Source organism: Oncorhynchus nerka, linkage group LG11 (genome assembly GCF_034236695.1).
Source record: "Oncorhynchus nerka isolate Pitt River linkage group LG11, Oner_Uvic_2.0, whole genome shotgun sequence".
NCBI lineage: Eukaryota > Metazoa > Chordata > Actinopteri > Salmoniformes > Salmonidae > Oncorhynchus > Oncorhynchus nerka.
The window spans coordinates 59,291,642-59,300,617 of record NC_088406.1 but is presented as its reverse complement, the minus strand read 5'-3'; positions in this window follow the sequence as shown (position 1 = coordinate 59,300,617).

Below are 8,976 nucleotides of genomic sequence, written 5' to 3'. Positions count from 1 at the left end.
CATCATTAAGTCCAACAGAGCAGGGGGTTACTGATTTTTATGAATACACGGTCTGAGTGCACGTGATGAATATGATCTGGGTTCAAGTAGTTATTTGTTTTCTTTTAAATACTTTGGGAGAGTTTCATTGAGCCTGCCTATAAAGCCAGATGGTTGGGGTTTGCACTTTTGGGATGATTGCATTGGTTCCATTGCACCAGGCAAACTCAATCAAGCACAGATAAAGTGTTCGAAAGAACAAGAACTATCTGAACCCAGGTTTAGACATAGTAATAGTTGATGCCAGAAGATTTGCTCATGATGTACTGACACAATGAGGTTTTGCTGTTAAATTGCCTGATAATAAAACCCAAAATAATGTTTGATGGTGTGTGAATACTGAACACAAACTCAACCAAGAGTAATCTTTAGAAGAGTAGTGCAACTATGCCAGGTGAGGAATGTGTGCATGCATGTGCGAGTGTGCATGTGCATACGAGTGTGCGCGTGCGTGCATACGAGTGTGCATGTGAAGTTTCTGTAATCTGGTATTGAAAGAGCAGAATCTTCTCTTATTGTGGATTTCAGTCACACTTCACATTAGTGTTCCAAAAACCTGTGGGCCTATGCAATTACTGCAATTAACTGGTGCAGTTAACTTAATTACATAATTGTTCCCTCTGAAAACAGATAATGCATTTGTACTTTAGAATGACATAAGATGTACACCAGTCCAGACACAGTATACGCGCTTCTCCACTGAGTGTTATCTGTTCCTATAGACAAGAAAGTTTATTACAGTAACCATGCTGTGACTTTGAGGTACATTTACAATGAAAGTAATACTATTCCCTGTTCATACCTGAAATTTTATTTTATTTTTATTTCACCTTTATTTAACCAGGTAGGCTAGTTGAGAACGAGTTCTCATTTACAACTGTGACCTGGCCAAGATAAAGCATAGCTGTAACGGCTTTCTAATGGTGAAGGAGAGTCGGACCAAACTGCAGCGTGTCTATTTCGATTCATCTTTAATAAACAAACGTAACACACAACAAAACACTAACACTACAAAACGAAACGAAACCCGAAAACAGCCTATACAAGTGTCTACTAACCTCTAACCAGGACATCAAGACACACAGGACAATCACCCACAATACAACCAAAGAATATGGCTGCCTAAATATGGTTCCCAATCAGAGACAACGGTAAACACCTGCCTCTGATTGAGAACCACTTCAGACAGCCATAGACTCTCCCAGAACACCCCACTAAGCTACAATCCCACTATACACACATACCAAAAACCCAAGACAAAACACACCACAATACAAAAACTCTATGCCACACCCTGGCCTGACCCAATACATGAAGAAAACACAAAATACTTAGACCAGGGCGTGACAATAGCAGTGTGAACAGACAAAACACAGAGTTACACATGGAGGAAACAATAAACAAGTCAATAACACAGTAGAGAAAAAAAGGGAAAAAAAGAGTCTATATACATTGTGTGCAAAAGGCATGAGGTAGGCGAATAATTACAATTAGATTAATACTGGAGTGATAAATGATCAGATGGTCATGTACAGGTAGAGATACTGGTGTGCAAAAGAGCAGACAAGTAAATAAATAAAAACAGTATGGGAATGAATTGGGTGGGCTATTTACCGATGGACTATGTACAGCTGCAGCGATCGGTTAGCTGCTCAGATAGCAGATGTTTAAAGTTGGTGAGGGAGATAAAAGTCTCCAACTTCAACGATTTTTGCAATTCGTTCCAGTCACAGGCAGCAGAGAACTGGAAGGAAAGGCGGCCAAATGAGGTGTTGGCTTTAGGGATGATCAGTGAGATACACCTGCTGGAGTGCGTGCTACGGGTGGGTGTTGCCATCGTGACCAGTGAACTGAGATAAGGCGGAGCTTTACCTAGCATGGACTTGTAGATGACCTGGAGCCAGTGGGTCTGGCGATGAATATATAGCGAGGGCCAGCCGACTAGAGCATACAGGTCGCAGTGGTGGGTGGTATAAGGTGCTTTAGTAACAAAACGGATGGCACTATGATAAACTGCATCCAGTTTGCTGAGTAGAGTATTGGAAGCTATTTTGTAGATGACATCGCCGAAGTCGAGGATCGGTAGGATAGTCAGTTTTACTAGGGTAAGTTTGGCGGCGTGAGTGAAGAAGGCTTTGTTGCGAAATAGAAAACCGATTCTAGATTTGATTTTGGATTGGAGATGTTTGATATGAGTCTGGAAGGAGAGTTTACAGTCTAGCCAGACACCTAGGTACTTATAGATGTCCACATATTCTAGGTCGGAACCATCCAGGGTGGTGATGCTAGTCGGGCGTGCGGGTGCAGGCAGCGAACGGTTGAAAAGCATGCATTTGGTTTTACTAGCGTTTAAGAGCAGTTGGAGGCCACGGAAGGAGTGTTGTACATGTGAAAACCACACATTGTAATCTCCTGCTTCTCTCTCCTGCTTTTTGTACGACTTACTGTGACATTAAGGAGCATACCCCAGCAGCCTGAGAACAATAAAATATACAAATTCAAAAGTACTACCAGCATACATATTCAAATGGCTTTCTCACTAACAGAAGAGGTACTAATCCAGAATTCCTTCAATGTGTGCGCAATTACAATGCTAATTTAATGTGGTATATTTCTGAAAATGTGATATAACATAAACATAGTGTTGACAAGTAGGCTATGGTGTAATAAAATGTTTTGCCTTGTGTGCTAGGTTTAGTTGGTTTTTACACTCTTATGTAGGTGTCAGTACCAGCCATAAAACAATGCAATATATGTCACAACAGGCCAAAATATACAGTTGGAGTCGGAAGTTTACATACACCTTAGCCAACTACATTTAAACTCAGTTTTTCACAATTCCTGACTTTTAATCCTAGTAAAAATGTCCTTTCTTAGGTCAGTTAGGATCACCACTTTATTTTAAGAATGTCAAATGTCAGAATAATAGTAGAGAGTGATTTATTTCAGCTTGTATTTATTTCATCACATTCCCAGTGGGTCAGAAGTCTACATACTGTACACTCTATTAGTATTTAGTAGCATTGCCTTTAAATTGTTTAACTTCGGTCAAACGTTTCGGGCAGCTTTCCACAATAAGTTGGGTGAATTTTGGCCCATTCCTCCTGACAGAGCTGGTGTAACTGAGTCAGGTTTGTAGGCCTCCTTGCTCGCACACGCTTTTTCAGTTCTGCCCACATATTTTCGATGGGATTGAGGTCAGGGCTTTGTAATGGCCACTCCAATACCTTGACTTTGTTGTCCTTAAGCCATTTTGCCACAACTTTGGAAGTATGCTTGTGGTCATTGTCCATTTGGAAGATCCATTTGCAACCAAGCTTTAACTTCCTGACTGATGTCTTGAGATATATCTTTAATATATCCACATCATTTTCCTGCCTCATGATGCCATCTATTTTGTGAAGTGCACCAGTCCCTCCTGCAGCAAAGCACCACCACAACATGATACTGCCACCCCGCCGTGCTTCACGGTTGGGATGGTGTTCTTCGGATTGCAAGCCTCCCCCTTTTTCCTGCAAACATAATGATGGTCATTATGGCAAAACATTTCTATTTTTGTTTCATCAGACCAGAGGACATTTTTCCAAAGTACGATCTTTTCCCCATGTGCAGTTGCAAACCATAGCCTGGATTTTTATATGGCTGTTTGGAGCAGTGGCTTCTTCTTTGCTGAGCGGCCTCTCAGGTTATGTTGATATAGGGCTCGTTTTACTATGGATATAGATACTTTTGTACCTGTTTCCTCCAGCATCTTCACAAAGTCCTTTGCTGTTGTTCTGGGATTGATTTGCACTTTTCGCACCAAAGTACATTCATCTCTAGGAGACAGAACGCGTAACCTTCCTGAGCTGTATGGCGGCTGCGTGCTCCCATGGTGTTTATACTTGCGTACTATTGTTTGTACAGATGAACGTGGTACCTTTAGGCATTTGGAAATTGCTCCCAAGGATGAACCAGACTTGTGGAGGTCTACATTGTTTTTCTGAGGTCTTGGCAGGTGTCGTTAGTTGTCTCTGATTGAGAATCATACTTAGGTAGCCTGGGTTTCACTTTTGGTTTGTGGGTGTTTGTTTCCGTGTGAGTGTTTGGGCCACACGGTACTGTTTCAGTTTTGTAAATTCACGTCATCGTTTATTGTTTTGATTCAGTGTTCAGTGCTTTCTTTAATTAAAATCATCATGAACACTTACCACGCTACGCTTTGGTCCTCCTCTCTTTCTCCCGACGACAACCCTTACAAGAGTGTCGAATTTGGTCAACAAAATGTTTTATTGCTAATTTGCTAGGTGAGGCTCTTTTGGTCCAATAGAAGTTTCGTAATGGTTAGATTGTTAGAAATGCACTGATATAAGTGGACTCACGTGGCATTTCGGCAACTTTGAAAAAATGGACTTCATATCGGGGTTGTGCCTGTTGTCATAGAGATAGAGGACTCCACATGCATATAACTTAACTATCTTTATGACAACAGGCACACCCATTTTTTGCATGGACATTGCCATTGAGGGCTTTCACCATTTTAAAGTAGTCAACTGGGTGGGGATTCTTATGAGTTGGGAGCAATGGGCCAATGAAGAAGAACATTGAATACTTTAAAATGAGATTGCCTCAATAGCGCTGCCCATGCTGTCACAGTATTTCCATCTCTTATCAAAATGAAAAGAAACCAATAAATACATGTAATGAATAAAATGTTATATTTTTTTATATTTTGGCTACCTCACTGCAGTTCCCCCACGACCCCAACTTTGAATACCACTGCCCTGGAGTGAAGCAATGTTTTGGACCCTGCATTCTATGTGGTAGGTCTATGCAGGTATGGACATTAAATTGTAGCCTGGAGGGCATCGGGTTTGGTAGGGAGTGAACATATCATATTGCCTATGTATCCCTATCTGTATCTGAAGTCGAGCACATGAAGTTTTCCGTTACTTCCATCTCTTCTTCCCGCCTGCTCTCTCACCACCAATCAATCAGTCAATCAAATGTATTTATAAAGCCATTTTTACATCAGCAGTTGTCACAAAGTGCTTCCACAGAGACCGAGCCTCAAACCCCCAGAGAGCAAGCAATGCAAATGTTGAAGCTCAGTGGCTAGGAAAAACTCCCTAGAAAGGCTGGAACCTAGGAAGAAACCTAGAGAGGAACCAGGCTCTGAGGGGTGGCAAGTCCTCTTCTGACTGTGCTGGTTGGAGATTACAAGAGTACATGGTCATTAAGTACATGGTCATTAAATAAAGGTTAAATTTTAAAAAATGAAAGGCTAGATTGCTCTTCAAGATGTTCAAACATTAATAGATGACCAGCAGGGTTAAATACTAATCACAGTAGTTGTAGAGGGTGGAACAGGTCAGAACCAATAAATTGATGAACAGAGTAGGGTCTACCCACTTCACCTAAATCAGACTTAATGAATTCATAAAAAATGCATCAGCTGTTTTCCAATTACTGAGTAGCCTACCCTAATTACAATCTCACATTTAGCATACCAGGAGTGATGCTCACATAAATTGAGGGATCAATGTTTCATTGGCTCAAATGTCTTTTCAACCAGTTCGATGGTAATGATTTGAACAATAAGCTGTAAGAGGAAAACCAATCATCAAGCACTTTAGTAAAGCAGCGCACCTGCGCTGGCTGGGACTCGTTGGGTGGAAGGTTTAACGCCATGACGACCTGTGAGCAAAGGCTTATGCCGAGCAGGGCGCGGCGGGAACTTCCCCTCCTTTCAGAAACGCTCTGGTAAATGCAAGTGACAGGGGCATTGGCAGAGATTTCATGGCTGTCACTCGGGTTCTGATGAGGCGAAGAGTTTTCTCCCTCCCTGTCTCGTTTGTTACGCACTGACTGCCCAAAATGGATATTGCCAAAGTGGAGGGGAGTTAGGAGAATAATTGCTTAAATCCCCCTGATCTAATATCCACTTTGCTGCAGTGGCGCAGGCGGGTTTAAACCGATGCTTTCTGGGTCAATGTGTAGTCCATAAAGGACCAGGTCCCTTGGAAGAAGCCATGCTGTACTTGCTTATAGCAGGGACAATACAATAATCTGATAAGAATCTGATATTTTTTTCTGCAGTCTGAACAACCAAAAAGCACATGGAATTAGATATTTCAAGCCACATTTCAAACCAACTCTGTAGTCCATGGCAGGCATTGTTGTCATCTTAGCTTGCTACATAACTTCTGCGTGATAGGAAGCATGAGCACCACCACCAATCAGCCTACACCACTGCGCAAACACCCGTTGTTACTATGACAACTAGCGTAGCCATGTCGGCAATGACTACAGTCTGAACACAGATTCATCTTATTTGGTCACTCGTAACATGCTGTTTGGACAGTCAGTATTCCAAAATGTTTTTGAAAAACAAAACTTATTTGAGGCCTGCAGTGTGAACAAGGCTTAAGTGGTCTTGAGATACCATCAAAACTACAGGTCATGCACCCCACTACAAAAGTCCGATTTTCAGTCCACTTCCCAAATGCCACGGCCATGTTATATTCATTCAATACATTTAAGACTCCTAAGGCCATATTGTGCAGTGGTGTGTGTTAACTCTGGTTTTCTCACAGATATTTCAATAGTGTGGTACTGCTCTAGACCCAACACCCAATCATATCCATACTGTAGGAGAACACAATTAGGTCTCCTTTGGGAAATCACCTCCTGATTTTATTTTGCATACCATTTATCCTATCCACACTCTAGAGAGGCCATGATTCTCTCAGCATGTGTTGAATAAATTTGTGTCTACAGGGGCATTTCTCAATATAACCTTTATTTAAACAAGGCAAGTCAGTTAAGAACAAGTTATTATTTACAATGATGGCCTAGGAACAGTGGGTTAACTGCCTTGTTCAGGGAAACACCAGATTTTTGCTTTGTCAGCTCAGGGATTCAATCTAGCAACCTTTCGGTTACTGGCCCAACGCTCTAACCACTAGGCTACCTGCCATCCCTATTACCAACACAAAGGCTACTCCACAAGGAGTGTGCGAACGAAACAATGTTAGCTAACTAACCAACACACACAATTATTTAAATGGTTTGGGTCCTTTGCACCAAGTCAGAATTATAGGGCTGAAAAAAAGTAGTTTATCGTGATGAGAGTAAGGGCCGAAGAATGGGCTAGAACAGAGCCAACTAATTACCTCTTTCTATATTGTGTGTACTTTATGTGGGCGTGTATACTGTATAGCCCAGTTGTAAAGCCTACATACAGTATCTATGAGAGCCTTGGTTCTATATTAAAGAGGTAGTCAAGCATAACGGTTGTGTTCCTCAGGCACCAAACAGAAGAAAGCGGACTGAAATAGGGAGGGACTACCTGGACTAAGAAATCGTTTTTTGTTCTTAAAAAGTTTTGCTGTGGTGTGCTTTACTGAACACCACAATGTCTTCTTAACTGACATGCCTGGTTAAATAAAAAATGAAGTGGAGGCATATGGGTCTTCCAGGAACCACATACACTCAATGTAAAGGTGTCCTCTAGATGAACTCTTTTTCAAGGGATAATATGAATGTTAATGTTGAGCTTGAAAGGGAAAGAGACATATAAGGAGGTCTGCATAACTTATACGTAAACTGACAATTTACGAGGAGATAGGAGCAGGTCAGGTCTTCCTAATGCAAAAGAATGAAAAGAATGAAAAGAATGAGGATAATGAATGAAAAGAATTAGGATAATGACACTGGCATCCAATCCATCCAGATAGATACGGTTGAAATGTTCTTTCAATGTATTTTAATGTTAACTAAAATATAATTTGGACACAAAAGAAAAGACAAATGAAGAATTAGCCTAGTCCGAGATAATAACTCTCTTCGAAATACAATAAATTCACATAACAAGCTACTGCAATCCACATCGATATGGCACCTCGGGGAACTATGTGAACCGCACTTGGCCCCAAATGAAACGTGCTTCTGATCTTAAGACTCCCTTCTAGGCTGCTTTTCGTTTCAGGCTTCTGTGGTTATTGCTGTGTCTCAAACTACCCCAAAACGATACATTTGTGGAATGAAATGAGTGTCCCTGTGTGTATGCTCCTTTTCCTGTCTGTTTCATTACCGTACCTTTAGCCTAGGCTAGCCTACTTCTCATTATGTCCTGCTGTGCTTAGTTATTAGGCCTACTGTGACTCAGTTAGGAAGCTAAAATGCTACATTGGTGAGTGGAGATTGTTGTATGCTCCCTAAGAGTCTGTCTCCTGTCTGTATCATTACGAGAATATGAGATATTTCAAAGCAAGAGCTAAAACGGTAGTTTCAAAGGACCTGTTTGACGTAACTATCACCAGTCGGATTGCTGCAGAGGGACTCTGTCGGGTGGAGTCTCACTTTGAGCCACAGAGGAATCAGGGATGAATGTCCAAATAGGATGTTAAATAGAATAGGCGTTCTTTCTCTCATAGTCAATGCTCGGCTGCACTCACATCGGCCATCGTTGTCTATGCTGAACAAAATTATAAACGCAACATGCAACAATTTCAAAGATTTTACAGTTCATATAAGGAAATCAGTCAATTTAAATCAAGTCATTAGGCCCTAATCTATGGATTTCACATGACTGGGAATACAGATATGCGTCTGTTGGATATTAACGGGAACTGGAACAGGCTGTCGTACACGTCGATCCAGAGCATCCCAAACATGCTCAATGGGTGACATGTCTGGTGAGTATGCAGGCCATGGAAGAACTGGGACATTTTCAGCTTCCAGGAATTGTGTACAGATCTTTGCAACATGGGGCCATGCATTATCATGAAATATAAGGTGATGGCGGCGGAGGAAGGGCACGACAATAGGCCTCAGGATCTCGTCACGGTTTCCCTGTGCAGTCAAATAACCATAGATAAAATGCAATTATGTTTATTGTCAATTTATGCTCCGTCGCCATCTGGTTTAGTTTTTCGGTCCCATGGCTTGGATCTC